The sequence below is a fragment of the Zonotrichia leucophrys genome, chromosome 3, assembly GCF_028769735.1.
Source record: "Zonotrichia leucophrys gambelii isolate GWCS_2022_RI chromosome 3, RI_Zleu_2.0, whole genome shotgun sequence".
Classification (NCBI taxonomy): domain Eukaryota; kingdom Metazoa; phylum Chordata; class Aves; order Passeriformes; family Passerellidae; genus Zonotrichia; species Zonotrichia leucophrys.
Genome location: NC_088172.1, coordinates 90,214,150 through 90,233,787, shown reverse-complemented (window position 1 = coordinate 90,233,787; position 19,638 = coordinate 90,214,150). Strand labels below are relative to the sequence as shown.

Sequence of the window (19,638 nt, the reverse complement as noted above, 5' to 3'; positions counted from 1 at the left end):
GAGATTATAAATATCCTATTAGCATATAAAATGAGGATTAACCTTATTTAATCACTGCTTGCTTGATCATCAAAAGTCATGTTTCACCTCTATAATGTAGCTGTATCCTCTTTGAAGAAAAAAAAAAGCAGCATATTAATAAATTTGGCTAATTAGGTGCTTTTCCTCATCTGCTCAATGGAGCTGGTGGAGCAAACCGGCTGGCCCTAAGAACTTGGCTGTTTCATATCTTGAAATTTATTTCTAGCAGACATCTATTGATGAAGTTTCAGGGTTTAAGCAGATTTTTATGTGGGATTCTGTCCTGTATGGCTTGGTGGGTAATCACATCAAGGGGGACTTTGAGCTGTGACGCTGTTGGGAAGGAGAAGAAAGACGGGGGTGAAGAAAAGAACCTAAACTACAAGTTTTACACCCCGCAAAATAAAGTTCTGCCTTAAACATCGCAGTGTGCGGGCCCATTCTAATGTCAGTTACCCAGGAGGTTGGAGCAACTTGGTTTGCAGCGGGTTTGTCCCTGGGCGTCGCTGGGAGCCAGCTGGTGCTCAGGGGAGGCCGCGCTCCCGGCGCAGCAGGGACAGGCCCTACCCGCCAGCTGGCGGCCTGGCTGTGCGAGAGCTGGGCATGGGGGCTGGGGCAGGGAGTGAGGCAGTCTGACCTACAGTCTCTTCTATAAATATTCAGCTGACCCAGGATGCACAAAAGGAGGCAAGCTCTGAGAAAGAAGAGGGCTTTGAATCCATTATTTTTGGATATTTTCTGTCCATGTCCATTGGGAATGAGTCCTGCGGTAGTACTGCCTGTTGTATCTTAGGATTGCTTGGCAGGTTTCAGAGCTGGCCTTATTTACAGGGCTGTTCTGTCTCTGGCTCCATCACAACATCCTTCGGTTGGGTCTGTGCATGGTGGAAAATTGTACTAAAGCAATGGTGGGGCAGGAGCAATGCTATGAAATATGGACATAGTTTGATCTAACCCTGTGCAGCTCTGCTCCCTGGTTGTGTACTGTTTCCATTAGTGCCTCTGTGTTTTCCTGGCATGAGGGCCAGTGGCTGATAGCTTGCAGAAGCTGAGTTTTAAATGTGCCTGTTGACATATTCCCAGAGGAAAGGCTTGAGTAATACCATCCTCGCTGGGCTGAAGCAGGGCCCTGCAGCACTGATGGCACGCGCTTGAGGGCTGGTAGCTGTAATATGGGCTCGTGGCTCCTTGGCTAAAGGTGAATGTTACCCCCTGCAGTTTGTCTTATTCCCAGGGACCATTTCAGCTTTTATTCCATTGTGTGTGTTCAGTTTTGATCAAAGTGTGGACCTAAACCCTATCAAAATGAGCTCAAGTCTAGTCTCTCAAAATACTTGATGCTGCAATGCCTAAAGTGAATAAAGTGATTTTCTCAGCAGTAGCAATGGTGAAAAAAAGGATAGAGGCACAGAAAATCCTATATTTAATTGCAGCTTCTCTTTTGTGATTTGTCTCCACTAAGCTACGCCGAAGCATCAGCTGCTTCTGTCCTGTCCCTAGGCAGAAGTGTGAATTTTCCACAGATACTAGTCAAGTGCACTGAGGGATGGTGGTTTTATTTATCGTATTCAAGGAGCCACAATTGGATGTTTCACAATAAACTGGGCTCAGCCTGTGATTTACAGTAATGGGGAAGAGCACTCTGCTGGCATGGCCGTGGTGTTGCCAAGTCTTGTGATGGTTGCAATGATTTTTCCTTACTGCCACAGACCCTGAAGCAAAGTGTTCATAAGCATTTCAGTTTGCTTTTTTCTCTTTTTTTTTGTTTTGTTGGTAGTGGCAATGGAAGGCTTTGTTTTCTTGTATTAAGAGCAGCCTTCCATCCCTTAGGGCAGAACAAAAGAGTTTGGAAGCATGTTCTCAGTGTCTTCACAAAGACTCAAAAGGCAGTATGAATTTTTTTTTTTTTTTTAAGGAACCCCCAGTTTGTTTTCCCACGATTGGTTTAAGTCACTCTGGCATGAGTTCATATCCTTTCTGGCCTGATTCATGGAGACTGGAGAAGGGCAGCAGTAGTAGAAGCAGCAGCAGCTACCTCCACAGGGCAGGAAGTGCGGTGACACAACCAAATTAGGTCTGCAGGGGAGTTTAGAGCTAATAGGGTAGATATACACCTTTTGTTGCTGCTGTTCCTGTCTTTAAATCTTGTAATTACTTATATTTTTAGGGCTTATACCCATTTTTATCTAATAACCTGGTAGAAGAGGGTTAAAGGAACCGGAAGTCTAAGTGTAGCTCAAAATATTAAAATCAATCTTGTCGTGGTCCTATTTCAGTGCTTTTCAAAACTCTCACTTCCAGCAGCTCCTGGCTGTGGCATAGGCCACCTTCTCATTTGTAGCCTACCACTCTCCCCCCTCCTCTTCTTTTGGTGCTAGAAATCACATTCAACTAAATCCTTCAGAGAAACACAGGAGGCAAATTGAAAGTGACTGGGAATAAAATAGACTTTGCCATGCGGGGGGATTTGAGGTGTTATACTGTAGGGGAGGGCTGTGGGTGAAGTGACTGAATCCAGAAACATATGGAGAATGGAAAGGTCTGTGGGTGATCATAACATCAAAAACATGAAATGAAGTCAGCTGCCATAGTAGAAATGCAAGTTCAGGGACTCTGCTGCAAAGAAATTAGGGAAAATACAAGTGGGAATAAGAAACATTTTTCTGGTTTTCATGGCTATTTGTATGGCAAAAAAACTCTCTTTGGGCTCTGGTTTTAAATTGTTTGTGTTTTTTTCACTGATGCTATAGCCTTAAATCATGGTAATATTCCTGAGCATAGAAAAGATAACTTGGGGGACTCTAGTTTCAGAAGCAGGAGAATTAACCACTGCTTTCAATAAAGCTGAAGTCAAAATCCTGCCTTTTTTTCCTCGCATCCTGAGCATTGATTCATTAGGCAAAGACAACATTAACAGCAACTTCTTGCCTTGCCAGGTGGGCCAAAGGGTTAAATCAAAACGAAGCTGGCAGTTGACTTTTATCCACTTACATCAAATTAAGGGAACTCTCGGCTCTTCATGTGTTTTTATTCTCTGCAAAGAGAGTTTGGGAAGTCTAAAATCCCCGAGTGCCACAGAAATCTTAGATTTGGGTCCGATTCCCTTCAAAGAGATCATTCATCTCGCTTCCCACTCAGCCATCAAAAATGAAGTGGCCCAATTTCCAGAACCACTCAGCAGCCAGCAGCTCCCTTTGAGATTTTTCTCCTGCATGCTCAGACTCTGGAGCAAGAAGAGCTACTGTCCCTTCTGTACTGCAGAGGGGAAAATTTTTGGCCACTTCATTAAGATGCCTAAATTGGGCTTAGAAGTAATTTACAATCCTAGTTCTGGCCACCATGATTGGTTGTCACTTCTTATCATTCCCTCCAGATCTTCAGGGGAGGTTTATACAAGCAATTCAGCTTCAGCATGGAGATGCTACATTACGGGTGAAGGGTCCCGTTGCGATGCTGGATTGTTTTATGGGGGAAAGCAAAAACCAAGATGCTTCAGTGGGAGCGGGGAGAAATTGGTCTTTCCAAAGAAGATCAAAGGAGGCAAGAGGGGGGGGACCGATTTTCGGCAAGAGGAGAGCAGGGCTCATCTCACTGCCTCTGTGCTATAATTCAAGGCTTGTTCAGAGACACAATTTCTCCTGTAACTGGATGGGGGGGAGTGTGGGGAGAACTTGGTTAAATTGTAAATGAGTATTTCTTCAAGTGCAACAAGGAAATATGTTCTTTCCCCGTAGAGCCTATACATTATTTTCATGTAGTTACGGGGCCTCACATTTCCTGGAACTATCAACCAGACCTTAATTCTCCTCACAAGACATCCCTTTAAAATTGTGAAGCTCTCTTAATCAACCTTTGTATCAGCAGCAAATTTGCAGTATGACCTAATTTGAAAGATGTCTTGAAGTGCTGACTCAAAGGGTTGGTGAATAAAAGCCAGTCATTGCCGCCGTGACACTAATGTGATGCAAAACAAAATCGAGTTGCATCAGCTGAACATTATTTTGCAAAAAATATTAGTGATTGAAGCCACTTGCTGGTCATCTTTTATTTATACTTGTGAAATTTATACTTCTCGGGGTCTGAAATGGCTCTAAAACAAACTTCTAGAGAAGAAGCATGAAGAGACTCTTAAATGGTGAAAAATCCCAGTAGGATCTATACATCTAAGCTGCATCATTTGCACTTCATAATCTCCTCTCTTTTATAGAGCAGGAGGCAGACACATTATTTTAGAACTTTTATTAAAATATTTATACAGCAACAGATGAAAATTCTCATCCTAATATGTCTCTTTGCATTTTTCGATTACGTTCCAAGTCTTTATCTTTTTTTTCCTTCTCTAATTGAAACACAGATGATACTCCTTCATTCTCCGGATAAGTAACTGTCTCAAAATGACTAGCAGTTACTTTGGGACTCAAAGAAATAAAAAGGAAAGAAGGGATTTGGGCCAGAAACTGTGTGGGGGAAAAAAACATCCCTCACAAAGCAAGGAAACCCCATTCCACCACAGTTTTATTTAACGTCTCCAAAAAGAAAAAGTAAGTATAAATTATTGAGGTTTTTTTTGCTATGATTTTATGGGGACATTGTTTCAATTATTTTTTTCTTTTTTTTCCCTTTAGCTTCTCTTTTACATGCTTTCTTAAGGAAATTTATTTGAGCTAGAATCAACCTGGCCAGAGAGGAACAGAGTGCATTTCTTTACTGGTTCCTGAAATATTGGCAGCAAATTTACACTCTTTAGGGTTACTGAAGAAGCAGAGGTCTAGGGATGAATCAACTCAGCAGAACTATTTTTCCCTGCACTTTTTTTTTTATTATTTTACTTTTAAATTGAAATATCAATAATGCAAATCATCTATGCGCTGATAAAATGTCTATGACTTTCCACTGTAGTGTCTGAAAACTAGAATCATACAGATACACAGAACAAGGGAGACAGGCCATTAATTTAAAATTTAGAGGACCAATAAGTTTTTGATAGCAATGGGTTACTGTGCTAATGATTATTTAACTTGCTTCATGTAGGGTTAATTGTGTATGGCTATGTAAAGTGCAGTGCCTTATTGAAGTGAGACAATTTTGCCTCTGAAATGTTATATTCAAAGCACAGGGAGGAAAGAAGCCGGATTATAAAAAACAGTTACTGTATGATGGCAAATTTCAAGCAGCTGAGAAGCGGAAGCTACTACAGTTATGGAAGTAAATTTTGCTACTGCAGGAAAAAAAAAACCAAAACCCAAACAACCATATACAAAACCAAAATACTTCTGAATTTCCTCTCTGCTTCTTCTCAGAAGCTATTTTAATATGGCTGTATTTATTGACGTGTGCAAGCACAGAATAGGGAGCATGCCTGGATGTTTTACCTTGTTGTTTATTCTCCTAATTGTTCTCATCCTTTCTTTTGGTTTGCCTTAATTTTCATTTTTTTTTAAATTTCTTTTCTTTTACTTATTCTCAAGATGTGTATTACCACAATAAGATACCGTGGGATCTGGGGTTTGCTTGTGACTTTCTGAGCTTGAAGGGACATCTTATTGTAAACATGTAATTCAATACTGTACATACTATTCAAGAAAACTCTGATGATTCTTTTTCAAGTATCGGTAATACCACTTTTAAGTTAAAAAAAAAAAGCTGAAAGTAGCAATAAATGTTTGATAGCCTGTAAAAGATTTACAGATTTTTTTTACTCCAGCACTCTTCAAGTACAGTATGTTTGTGTTTTTTATGTTGTTTATTTTGTCTTTCTAGAGGGATTGCACTTGCTAACCTCACAATTTTGGGTTGTTTATTCTTTATGTGGCTGACTCCTTAACAGCACTGCCATTTGTGAGTGTTTTGTGTCCTTCAGCCCTCCTAGGAAGTTGTAGGCAGGAATGCTCTGAACCCTCTTGTAGTTTCCTATGGGGAGAGGATGGCAAACTAACAACTAATGATTTGGAAGTTAGCTGGAATTCAGAGACAAATACTAAACATAATATATCTACCTACCTGTAAATATATAAAAGAGATTTTTTTCCTAAAAAAGAAGTAAAAAAAATCCAATGAAAATTTATGACCTTAACATTCCTTCAGGGTCAAGCAATTTATCAAATTCTCTCACTTTCTGGTTTCAATTACACAGCTATTGTGGAAGGAACTTATTTTAGCAGGTTCATTTGCCTCAGTAGGGAATACAGGACTTTGGCCTAATGCTTCACCTTTAGTGCAGGCCATTTGAGCCTTAGAACAAATACCAATCATCACTCTTAGGGGAAAAAAAAAAAGTAAAAAAAATCTGCATCGGTATGGCCTATTGGAATGGGGTTTCTGTCAAGGTAAACGGTTGTCGGCAATGACTGTGGTAGAGTGGCGATAAATCCCATTTTATTGCTGAAAAATTCCAGCTTCTCTCCATGCCTGACAGCTCCCCACATTCTCGTACCCATTTGGGCAATTTCTGTACTATGTCCATCTGGTTCTTATTACCTCTCAACCTGCCAGTGTCTGATCCAGAAAAAGTGCAGGTCAAAAACAGGGGAAAGAAACCAAGGTGATGGACAAAACAGAAAGAGTGATTGAGAGACCAAGTCACGCTTCCTGTTCCTCCCTCCCCAGCCAAGAAAATATGGGTTTGAGTGGAATAAACAAATTTAAGGGAGGCTATTAGCCAAATTATGAAGTTGCTGTCAATGTCGTTAAAATACAAAATTAAATAAATATTAATCTATATGCTCCAAGCTTTCGTATTGCCACCAAATATTTGCCCAGGACACTGATGACATCTGTCTAAGTAAAACCTTTCTGGAGAAACAGGAAAAGCCAAGACTTCAAATTCTTAAATCTTGGAGTCCTGGTGTGACCATTTAATCCGCAGCCTTTTTCACTGTGCCCTTGGAATTAAGAAGGATGAGACTTGTCTCCAAAGGTTCATTTGGGGGTTGCAAATTGTTTTAGGAGGGCATCAAAAGTAATTTAATTGCAATTTCAAAAAAACTCCACACAAAGTAAAAGTTATGCTAGCTTCTTGATAGAAAAATGAGAAAGGAAAGTCTTTATTTCCATGCAAGTTTTGTGCATACTGCTGAACTCAGATCTAAGTTAGAAAGTCCTCAAAATCCCCTAAAATAAGTAGAGGGGATGATTAAAAAATTAAATTTAAAAAAATTAAAAAATAAAAGAAATCAGCCCACAACAACTGAACTGTCAATAAGTCAAAATAAAAAAACCCATAGGAGCACTTGCTCTCCTCCCAGCTGAAACTATTTTGTGTGGCATTTGTCAAGGACCCCCTAGTGCTATCAGGAGACGTGCTGATCCACTTTCAATCTCTCCCGTCAAGGGAGCCCAACGAATTTAATTGCAACTTCTGCATTTATTCTACCTGGAACACCTCATTTCCCACCCAAAATGTTGCTGGCTGTACCTTTTTCCCCAGTAGATCACCACTCCTCAGGATCATCACTCCTGTGGCCTCACGTTAGCTTACACAGCCACATTCCCTGAAGATGCAAGAGAAATTGGACTTGACTTTTTGGAGCTAAAAAATCCTAAAATTCTGACTGAATTCTAAGGAGCAGAAATTTCAGAGTGTGCCCTACCATCAATTCCATGATCCTTGGGGAGGAGGGCTCTTGAGCATACCATGCTGGGTGTCTCATACACGGTTGGATTTACTGGCAGGTGCAATGGTCTGATCTGGTACCAAAGGGCTGGAAATCATGGAGATATCAGGAATTATGTCCCCACAGTTTGTACAAACCTTTTGGCTCCCAGAAGCTCAAGATGGGGCTCTAAGAGTGAAACAAGGCACAGGGGTACAGTTTTCAGAGGAGCTGGAGGAAGGTGTTGCCATTGAACAAGGAGACAGGACAGAGAATGCGTAGGAAGGAAAAGCTGGGGAGAGTTCAAGATCTTGCTCCAGAATAGGTGACCTAAAAACACCATGTGCAAAATGTGACACGCACCTCACCACCTGTCCTTGCAATTTCTCCCTCTGATGCTGGTGCATCCATTTCAAATGGAAATTTGGAGGAGATTGCTTTGGTGGGAAAAGTCTTCCTCTCTGCTACCTTTTGGTGTCAGTAATGGCCCTGAGAAATCTGACTGCCTGTGCTTAGGATTTGCTTGCATTTGTCATGGATTGTATTATTATTTGTCATGAATAGAATAAGATTTTTTTAAAGTATTATTTTCTACATGTATTTTTCTTTGTTCAGTTGTGGGGGGCATGCCATGCAGATTTAGATGCCAAGATGTAAGAGGGTCATTTGAGACATCTTGGCTTGAAGACCAACTCAGCCACACTGCTTGGTTTGCCTGTGAAGCCACTGAATACAAAAGAAGCTGATATGAGGGAAAGCCCCAACTTTGACAAAAAAAAAATGTCAGCATCAAAATGGTTAATGGTGAGTATTATAGCTTCAAAAGAGCCCATTGGCTACCCCTAAAGGATGCCCTGCAATTGTTAAACTCATCAGATGCAACTACCCTTCCTCAGCTAGCCCTTACATTTGTCTGGCTAACTGTAAAAAAATACTATAATAAATTGGTAACATATGTTGCCAGACAAGAATAAGTGATATAAATAAAGAGTCAAGAGACATAGCCCCTCAAGAATAATGTGTAAAGATTTAAACTTCCAATGTATTAGTTAAGCTAGGAACATTTTAGGAGGAACTTGAAAGTGGTGTTCTGTTTGTTTATATCATTCCTTCTCTTTTTTTCCTTCCCCTCTCTTTTTTCTTCTCTTCAGATTGCATTTTAAATCAAAATGTTCGCCATGACTGACTGCTTTGCAGCACTAGGGTAAGTCCCATTTTTCCACAGCTTAAACAAAAACTATGCCTAAGAAATCTATGCCAGAAAGGCATTTTGCTGGGTTTTGGTTTAGGAAATAAGCATAATGTTATGGGGAAGACATCATATTTTTTTTTCTTCTTCTTTTTCTTATTTTTTTTTCAATCCAAACATAGAAATTTGTGCATGTGCAAACATAGCTATTATCAAGAAAGCCAATTCACTGTAAAGGTAACAACTCTCCAAACTAGTAATACATTAACAGCTGCAGCATTAAAAAAGAAAATATAAAACCAAATATGCTTTGAGACTTGGTTGGATGTTTTATTTATCTTTTACTTTTATTGAGACATCCTTTGAAAAATGGCATAAAATAAATAGTTTTACAAAGCAACAACATAATCAATCTCTAAATGAGAAGATAAATCAAGGATTTCATTAACTGCTGGTAGCCAGTTTAAATTGTAGTCTTGTCCATAATGTCTATCTATCTATGTATGTCTAAGTTATATTAAAAACCTTTAAATGGCTTTGTAATATCAGCTACATCTAGCTATTATAATAATTAATGATACTGTTTTATAAATCAATATATGTATTCTTGATAAATTCATATCCAGTTAATGGTGTAATTTAAATAAAAAATTAATGTAATAAGGGACATACTGAAATAGGCAGGAAATCTTTAAAGGTTAAGAGGCAAATTTGTCTAAATTCTTTTCTTTGTACCTATTTTTTGAGAAAGCCTCCATTGAAATGCAGCTGATAGCAGGCTGGCTCTCCGGATCGCGCTCTCGCCATTAGTTTTGTTTTAACAGCACCCGGTGAGTTTTTGCAGCCAGAGGAAAAGGGAAAGCCCCTTCAGCAGCAGGAATTCTTTCCTCCCTGCTTTCTCATCCTGCTGCAAAACTGCAAACAAAAACAAAAACAAAGACAAAAGCAAAAAGAAAGAAAGTAAAAAAAACAAAACCCACCACTCCAGCATTTGGCCAGAAGCAGAAATGGTAAAAATGCTCTTTTTATACCATTCCCCATCGATTCCATATTTGTATTATTACAAAAATATTTTGCTTCTTCTATACGGTGTCATTAAAAAGGTAAAATATGAACATTATGTTCCAGGCATGAAGTGCATTCAGAAGAGTCTGGAAACCCTACAGACTGTTCAGTGTAGTAAAAAGCTGTTCTTTATCTCTTGTTTTAAATACAGTTAATCCTGTTTATTCAGCAAACACATTTAAGAGCAACTTTGAGGGAAAAAAAAACAAAACAGAAAAAGCTAGAAATTGCCTTTTTCTATCTGTAGTGGAGAGAAACCATGGCTCTGTTCCTTTGCTTTTATTTATAGTGAGTAACCACAAAATGTATCTCTAACAATAACAGGGATTTTAATAGGCAATATTAATTGTTCTTCCTTTAACTTTTGATCTGAAATGTTTCAAACAAAAGCCTGTTGCCTGTTTATACGATGAATTTGTTTGAAGGATATCTTTCTGAAATGATGCAAAACATGACACTTTGTCATTTGGACTGACATGGGACAGAAATGTCATTTTAATGCATTGAGTGCTTTTTTTTTGTTTTCTTTTTGGGGGGGGCAGTTTTTTTCTCGACATTGCTCTGCCTTATTTAGAACCGCAGTGATCTGTGCAGTTTCTTTTGACACTGATGGGTATTTCAAACCCCTTACACTGATGGGAGGGAGAAAAAGGAATTTGCTGCCAGCCACAGAGGCGATGCAGCTCCATAAGCCATCGCTTATTTGCTAAAAGTTTACATTTCAAATGAGCTTGAAATGTAAAGGTGGGCTTTTTGTTGCTGGGGCTGTATTTAGGAATGGAGAGAGAAAATAGAGGGAAGATGATTATGCTTGTATGTTAAAGACTATCGGGATATTGGTAATACAGCCATTTAAAATGTATTTTGTTTTTTGAAGCAGCTAGGAGCAGGAGATTCACAACCATATCTGGGATGCTTGATTTAAGCTTTATAGGAAAAAACATCAAACAGCAGCTTACAGTAACATACCGAAATACATTATACATTTTAAATATCTTCAGTTAGAAATGTGTGTTATATTTTTTACCCTCCCCTTCTGGGATCACTAACATGCCTCTCCCCAGACAAAGCAAGGACAAGTTCCATGTTTAAAAATTATCTGCCTTACAGATCACATTCTCAGGCATGTTCCATGCTTTTTATTACCACAGATAACCTCTCAATGCTATCACAATTTTATACTTGTTAAGTGGACATCTTCCCTATATTTAACTGCAAAAAAAGCAACTTCCTTTTGGGGGGTGGAAGGAAGGAGAAATGCTTTGGGATGATTAGAAACATAAGTTTCTATCTTCTGTCACACCAGCCTATCAATTATTCAAAACCCTACTAAATTTAGATGTCTGTTCCTAAAACGTTGTTTGCACTCGTTCCCTGGGAAGATGGAGGCAGCTGATAATTTGGCTAAATTATGCGTTTGAGCCCAATGGTTACAAATGAAAGAGTTGAATTCAGCAGATTTATTTGCCGCTGATGAAAATCCTTGGTAGCAGGAATTTAGACCTCCTCCTTCAGGGAGCAAATCGAGGGGTGAGGTGGTGCCCGCAGGTATTTATGTGGACCAAACCTCATTGTTACAGCAAATAACGCCATGCATCAGTGACTCGGTGGGAGGTTTTACTGATCAATTAGGGACTGGCTACTGGGGGCAAAGGGCCTAAAGCAGCCCCTGAGGTCCTTTGTGCCCCAGGTAGTCATTACCTGAGTGTAAAGACCAGTAAAGGGGAAATGATTGCTATTATAGGATGAGATGTGAAGAATGCGGTGTGGACGACTCTGGATCAGACAGGGTGTAATGTGCGCATCCCAAACCTGCACTTTGAGCATCCCTGATGCAGCCTGGCTGCTGTGATGGTGTAAAATATCTCCCTTTTCCAGCAGTGTCAGGGTGTGATTGGCAGCAAGTCTGCACCGAGCGTGGGCGTCCTCCCGTGCGCACCAGTCACAGGACGTGAAGGGGGAGTTTTTGTAATTTATTTCAATTTTTTTTATAAATAGATAGGCTCTGACAAATAACACCGCCTCTTCACAAAGCTCCTTCGCAGCAGCTAACAGACCTCTGCTGGGTTTATCAGTGACAGAACCTGCTTTCCTAAAGGAAATAATATTTTTGGTGAAGATAATTCAGCTGATATCGCAATAGCTCAGGGGGGCAAAAAGCTGCAGAGCAGAGCAGAGCTGTTTCCAGCAGCCCTGGGCACAGGGCAACACTGATTGCTGCATCGGGCATGTTTCAGAGGGCCAGGCACGAGAGCAAGAGGAGAGCTGAAAGAAATGCTGCTGACTGTGAAAAATAAGAGAATAAATAATCAAATAAAATCAAATCCATGCAAGAGAAACACCATCCTTTCTCTTGCAAAGACAGTTGGTAATTGCCAAAACACAGACAGCCTTAGACTAAAAAAAAAAAACAAATCAAACCCCTCAAAAATCCATAAAGAATTTAATTTATATTTAGAAACCAAAATGTTTCAGGCAAGCAGCACGCAAATTGCACAAGCCCTTGTGTCATTCACTGCTACCCTGTGCTGATTCTTAAGTTACGCTGCTGAGGAACCTATGCCCATTTTTACAACTCTGGCATAAAGGCAGGCGAGTGGCAATGGGGAGGGAAAAAACCCAACCCCCAAAAAAACCCAAAACAAAGGACGCGTGAGGGCTTTCATTTATTTTGATAATCCTCCTCCTGCTCCACAGCGTTTTGCTGTCTTTGTCAAAGTGAATGACAACAATTTGGCCAACTCTCTCTGAGCTGCACTCAACAGTGACAGGCAAATTATCAGAGGCCCTGCACTCCTTATTATCAGAGGAGAAGTCATCAGGAGGACGTGCGGAGGATCCCTCTCCCCTGTCACTATTTGTCAGTGGGACAAGGGCCACTGCTATGGGTAGCTGACAGGTAATTTCAACAATAACAATTACTCCTATTACTGGTGTCATAAACAATTCGCCCAAGGCATGACAATAGCAAAGCTTTATAATTCAATGCCATATAAATAAATGCCAGCAGGTAACAAGTAATTTAGCTCCAATCAGGCCTTGGCCCTAGCATTAATATTGTTATTGCAAGAAAATGGAAAATTGAAAAAATTCAATATGTTAATGAATTAAGAGGGGTTCAAAGGCTAAGGGAGGGGAGGCATGATCCAGAATGAGGGGAAGGAAGAAAACAAAAACAAAAGATACAAAATCATGCTTTCAGAACCAGCCCCAATATGTGTTCATACAACCTTATAACTAGTTTTTGATATAGAACATGTTCTTGCTATGCTGCTTTTCAGGTTAGGGCAAAAGGCATGCAGGAACCTGAACCCCAACCCTTGCCTCCATCTGCCACACTGTGAACGATGTGCATCAAAAAATAAACCGAATTTAATGGTTTTATTAAAAAGAGAATGATATCTGAAATCTCATGCAAGACATAGATTTAACAAAGATTAAAGGTTTATTTACAACTCCATAGCTTTATTGTCCACTTCTTGCATGCTTTAATCTTTTTTAAACAAGCTCTGTTAAATCATTGATTCTCTATTTATCAAGAAGAAAAATTTTACTGCACTTTTTTCTCCCCAAATGCCCTTCAGAGGCCACAACACCCTAACTCTCTTACGAGAATGATGATCAGCAGCAAACAAGCTAAATACCAATATCTTCAAGTCCAACTTCTTTATCAACCCAATTTGCAATTTTACTATTTGTCCAGCAAGACAATGTGGCATCAGGCTGACAGCAGTAAAAGAATTTGAAAATCTCTAATTAGGAGAGCTGCAGAGCAATTAACGCATGTCAAATTTCACTTCATCAAGTGCCACTCTAATTTTCCCACTAAAAATTAATGGACTTTTCTTTGGGGGTGTGTGTGTTTGTGCCTGTGTCTGTGTGTGTGCGTGTCCCCTCAAGGCAATGTTGATTCAAATCTGCTCAAGATGCAGCGTTGCACAGCTAAGCATCTTCTTGATTACAACCCGACACACTTCTAACTGCTTTCATTCTCACTGCCACAGATACTTTGTCAACAGTCAAATTACGCCATGCTGATAACAATGCATAATGGTCTTCCTCAAAGGAGGCTCCTGTCATGGAGCAGCCTTTCATAAAAACCCACTAGTTTCTTCTCTGGGAGATAGATCTGGATAAAAGGAGTTAAGCTTTTGTGTAAAAGGAGTTAAGCTTTTTTTTTTTTTCGTTTCTCGATTCTTCTTCTTCCTCTCATGCTATAGTTTATTTATTTTTGTACTCACCTGAAATTACAGCAGGGAGCTGTTTGAAGAGTGATACAGAATGGAAAATATTTATAGTCACTGTTTATACAGGCTTTGCTTTAACCACTTTGCTCCAAGACGTTTTCAAGAGCAACATCCTCATTTCAGTACCACTAGTTTTTTTTTTTTTTTCTTTTTTTCCTTTTTCTGTCTAAAGGTGCAGGGCAGCATCCTGCACTCTTTGCATAAGCACAAGCCCTGCTGACGTCAATGGGAGTTTTTCCGGGGCGAGGGCTGAGCGCCTTGGCCCGCTGCTGTAAACACATGGGGACTCTCTCTTTTAATGGATGGTATTTAGATTCTGTGTGGGGCTTGTTTAACAGGCACGTTTTCCAGAGTCCTCAAACATTGTGGGGCACACAAGACAAATTGTCTTTTTGTCAAAGCAGCATGAGGGCAGGAGAGAAGCACTGAGCTATCACAGGCAGTTTCTGCCTTCCACTCACTGCTCCGTGATCCCCACCTCTCTTTTCCTGGGAGATCAATAACAGCAAAAGTCAGAGGGTGTCATGGGGCAGGATTTCAAACAAGTACAAGTGGAATTAATAAGAACAACATTCTCCAGGGGCATTAATATTTTTTGTCTGTAAGTTTCAGAGCTGAAGTACAGTTGTCTGCTCCCTTGGAGAGAAGAGGGGTTAGCACCCACAGCCCTTGCCTGTCACTGAGCTTATTGCTGCCAGCCACCCCAATGACATGGGTATATAGTAGGGTGTATATAGTCCTTGGTGTGTGCATGTCTGTTTACGCTACAAACAAAGCCAGAACCACACATTGCCTTTAATCTGAGCCATCTTTCCATCAATATCTTATTTCTTGCCCCAAATAAATGACTGATATTGCAGTGCCTGGTAACACGGGCACTGCAATTTTCTGTATCCTCCCCAAGTATATTCACCCCCATCCTGGCAGGTATTAACAGTTTGCAATTAACTCTGTCCAATATACTAAGAAATGGGAAATCCAGGATATCTGGTTCCTGAATTTTGGATGTTCCCCTCTCTATGTACTCCACTTGGGATGGACAAATGAGTCTTCTTCTAATGACACAGCCCCAGTGCTCACACAGTCCCCAAGCATCCCCAGACCTATGGCATGGCAGCCACTGGGTCTGCAGGTTAATGCATGTGTAAGTGCATTTCTTTTTTTTTTTCCATGTCCTTGTCTAAACTTAAAAAGCTCTAACACTGCTTTTAAACAAAGCAGCGATTATATACTTTGCCTTGACAACTTCTCCTTTTTTTTTTTTATTAGGGGACACCCTCCCCCCATCTTCAAAAAATGCTTCCATAAAAACAATAGGCAAGGCCATAATTTAAAGAGAGAAAAATGTGATTATATAACACATCCTGCAGTAATCAATTTTACCTTCAATATCTGCTTTTGTTTTCAAAATGCTAAATAAACAATACATAATGCATCCCTCATCAGCCAAAACCATGAGGGCTCTGTGCTCAAATAACAGGAAACATATTCAATTTTCCTAACAGAAGACAGTTCATTAAGCTGTGCCACATCAAATAAAACTTTAATTTCTCCAGCATCAGAGTCGCAATGAAAGCAATTGAGGAAGATGAGCCATATGGTACTTCTATCAGCAAACACATATTGCTCATTCCCCCAAAGTTTTCTAATTCTGCTCCCCAGACCTGTGTAATATAGATAATGTGCTCTGAGCGCAGCAACCATGAGCTATCTGGTGTACACTTCTAATACTGTATTTAATGGGAAATAATGAATCATAAAAGCCTGCAGAAGACGGCTTTTGCTAACCTAAATCTCAGCTGTAATTTCATTGTTCTGTGCCTAAGATGCTGTTTGCCCTTTTCAAACAGCAGCAGTTGAACATAATTATGCTGCTACAAACCTTGGCTGCAAAAAGAAAGCCTTCCTAATAGAACCAAGTTTTTATTAACTCTTGAAATCCTGAGCTTGGGGCAACTGCAAGCAGACAGTTGCCTGTCAGGTTTTAGGGTTCATTAAAGCACACGTACATGTATATCTTGATTTCCAGTGCGCAACCCCACAAATTAAATTGATGATTCCCATATCGGGCCAAAAATGCAACAGGAGAAGGCTATGAAAAATTAGGAAATCTTCTTGACATCGGGAAATCCAACACTTGTCTGCTCTAACATCTGTAAGTGCCAAAGAAAGAGGGGGATTTTTTTCCTTAAAGGTAAGTCTATTTTTCTTCTTCTTGCCAGCTATAAAAATTGTGGTTAGTGCCTGGAGTAAAGGGCCCTCTAAACTTTATAGTGTTTACCCTCCATTTATAATTCCATAATTATCTATTTAGTGATATCATAAGGTTAAAAGTTAAACAGCACTGTATTTTCTCTATTTTCTCCTCTGCCTTTTAGAAAGGCAGGTTTGCCTATCTCCAAGGGATGATCGGTCAGGGCTGTTTTCTGAAGAAGAAGCCTATAGGCAAAGAGGCATCCATATGTTCACACAGGAAGATTCATAAAGGCAAGGACAGGAACATAAAGGTATTATTTTGACATGATGACCCCTGGAAAAAGTATTTGACTCATCCCAAGTAAGTGTCTTTCTTTCCTTCTTCCACCCTCTCCCCCTTCCCTCAAAATACGGGGCTAATTTAAGACATTTTCTAGATATGCTACTTATACACATTGAAAACATATTTTAGTGACTGTGTTTCTTTTGGCAATATATAAACCAACACCCCCCCCCCCAATTAAATTAAAAAGAGCAACTTTTTAAAGTTAGAGATTGCCTTTTAAAAGCTTATTAAAATCAGCATGTTAGATGTCTGTCTTTGAATTAGCTCCGAGGCTTGATTGCTTTCATTAAAGCTGCCTGTTTGGGTGCTGCTTGGTGAATGTTCAAGCCTGGATTTTTTCCCCTCTTCTTCCACATTCCCCTCGGCTGCTTCTTACTACTTGTCAACTTGGATTTTCCCTCCAAATTTGAAAGTAAAACTTGCATTATTATTTTTTTCTTTTTTGAGTAGCAACAGCCACCCCCACCCTGCCTTCCCCGTTGCAAAATACCACGACCAAAATCACCAGCAACCCAAGCCAGAGACAGACCAACAGGTAATATAAATACTAAAAATATATATATTAAAAAATAACTTAAAAAAAGACACACCCAAAACACCCACCATGACCAAACTAACACCCCCAAAAAATCCCCCCCAAGCCACCACAAAACTCCAAGCTATCGCATTGCTCATAGCCCATGAATGCCCTAAAAACAAATGTTTAAACAGGTTTTCTTTTTTTTTTTTTTGAAGCAGCAGAAAACCTCTGCATGCTCCAATGGGTTACAATAACAATGCTCTATTGCAATGTAAAACAAGCTGGAGGAGAAAAAGGTGCTTTTTGTTACCATTTTATCAAAGCTGTTCATCTTCTAGCTGCAGGCAGCATTTTGCTGGAATTGCAGATATTTCTCTGTCCGGGCTCCTTTGTTTGTGCATCTCATTTGCATATATTTATCTCCAGCTGAGGGTGCTTTCAGCTCATTAAGGCCTCCCCTCACATTATTTCATAAGCCAGCTGCTAGGAGGGATTTCACCTGTGGTGACTGAGAAAAGAGGGGTGAAAAAACCAAATTCTTCATTTAAAAAAAGAAAAGGAAAACAAAAAAACCAACAACCAAGGAAATCTTCTGACTCTCTTCCCCTATAAATGGGCACCATTTGTGTTAAACAGCCTCTTGTCATGATAGATGCCTCCTGGGGTCAGGGGGGAAAGTTGATTTGAAGGTCAGCAGTAAAACAACAGACAAACCAGACGCCAAACTGGTTCTTTAGCTGTCGGTGGGAGCAGTGGTACAACCAGGTCTTGAACCTTTTTCAACCTCTAATAAAACAGGGGAAGAATCTGAAGTGGAGCAACCAGGCCCCAGAGGAAAAAAAAACAACCCACAAATAATATCAATATCGAGCAGCAACGGGAAACAACGGGGCAGCTCTCAGCGTTACGGGCACTCGGCTATTGTTTCAAGAGCTGGGGAATTAATTCCACTTATTTATTTAAGGCGTGTCAACTCGCTGCCTAAACCTGTTTCAGTGTCAAGATGAATAAAACTTTTATGGCTCATAAAATAGAGCCATTCATCTCCATGGTCTTTGTGGTGCCTGTGTTGTTGGGGCTTTTTTTTTTCCCCCTTTCGTCCTGGTAGGCTGAGCTGGGCCAAAATCTCTGTGTCCCATTGCTACCAACTCACTCATAGGAGAAAAGAAAATTTAGACAGGGCATCTCAACCTAAATTTCTGGGTTTGATTAGAAATTGTAAATGTTAATTCATCATAGTCATGTGCAAAACCCCATCTCCTCTATTTCCCCAGCCTAAAACCTACAATGAATTTACATCATCTATATGGAGCTTTGGACCAACAGGTAATAAAATACAATAAAGCTTGCTTTTTATCAGGACACACACACAAAATAATCCCATTAATTATGGTTCATGACTACTCTAAACCAAATGTTCAAATAGTAGTTGGAAATGATGCATAAAATCTCAGCATGTTCTGATAGGTTATAGAGTCAGTGGTTTATTGCAATGTAAAACAAGCCACAGGAAGAGAGGGTGGTTTTGTTTACCATTTTCATCAAAGCTGTTCATCATGTTGATATACTTATGCTATATTGTGACCCTTACATACATTGCATTTCATATATTTATTTTCCAGGTTGTTGCCACTTTTGAGGCCTTTGCCTCTGAGAAGTTGAGTAAATCCTCTGGCCCCTTTCAAATATTTTCTCATCTGCACTGAATTTCTACTGACAAAGCAACTGATAGATACGGACCTCAGAAATATTTATTATCAATGAGTAAAGTTTTTTGTTTTTTTGTTTTTTTTTTACTTAATCTGAGGCAATTAGTTCCTGAATAAACACAGACTAAGTAATCTACCTCCTCAAAAGATAATCAGACTTGAAAAGCGCTGTTTGGTCCTACCCAAGAAAAGCACAACTTGATTAAAATGCTTTGGAGGTTCACTTTCATTTCTTCCCTTTTGCCCTGGAAAACATTTTATAACATCCCAATAACTTTTATTTTCTTCCCATGCCAAACCTGGGGCCTCTGTTGGTTGTTGCTGTCCTTTTCCCCCACCTTTCCTAAATCTTTAACCCTGCTTCTCATTTTTCTTTGCCCCTAATCTAATCACTAATTCCTTGGCTTGGCCAAATAGTTAAAAATGTTAAGTGCTGCTCACAATTCCTGCTGCCTCCCCCATGTATCTGTCTCTGTTTATGGAACAGGCCCTGGTTTCCTCCTGCTCTTGTTCAGCTGTAGGTCTGCAGGTCAGGAGACTGTAAATACACACAGTGCTGCCCCAACCCATAAATCTGAGCAAAGGGCAGCCTTATATATTCAGATAAGGGATGTAAGGGGAAGGGGGGGGGGGGTTGGGGGGGTGGGGTGTGCAGGAATCAAAAAAAAAATGCAAGAAAAGAATGAGGAGATTCTGTGGTGAATGAGGTTCTTTGGCAGACCCCGAATCCAAGCTGCATGCCCTGCTACCTTG

The 19,638-nt window shown here is 40.0% G+C and overlaps 1 long non-coding RNA gene across 3 annotated transcripts; it reads left to right on the top strand.

Annotated features, from left to right (window-relative positions):
- Positions 1-4,397: 4,397 nt before the first annotated feature.
- On the top strand, positions 4,398-19,323 carry LOC135445007 (uncharacterized). 3 transcript variants are annotated; one of them, XR_010439422.1, is made up of 8 exons: positions 4,398-4,562; positions 8,229-8,417; positions 8,765-8,817; positions 16,144-16,269; positions 16,493-16,671; positions 17,107-17,191; positions 18,451-18,502; positions 18,799-19,323. It is a non-coding gene; the product is annotated as an uncharacterized LOC135445007 (long non-coding RNA). The 3 variants fall into 3 exon arrangements; XR_010439420.1 differs by having other exon boundaries at positions 16,144-16,308; XR_010439421.1 differs by lacking the exons at positions 18,451-18,502; positions 18,799-19,323 and adding an exon at positions 17,975-18,276 and having other exon boundaries at positions 16,144-16,308.
- The last annotated feature ends 315 nt before the right edge of the window (positions 19,324-19,638 follow it).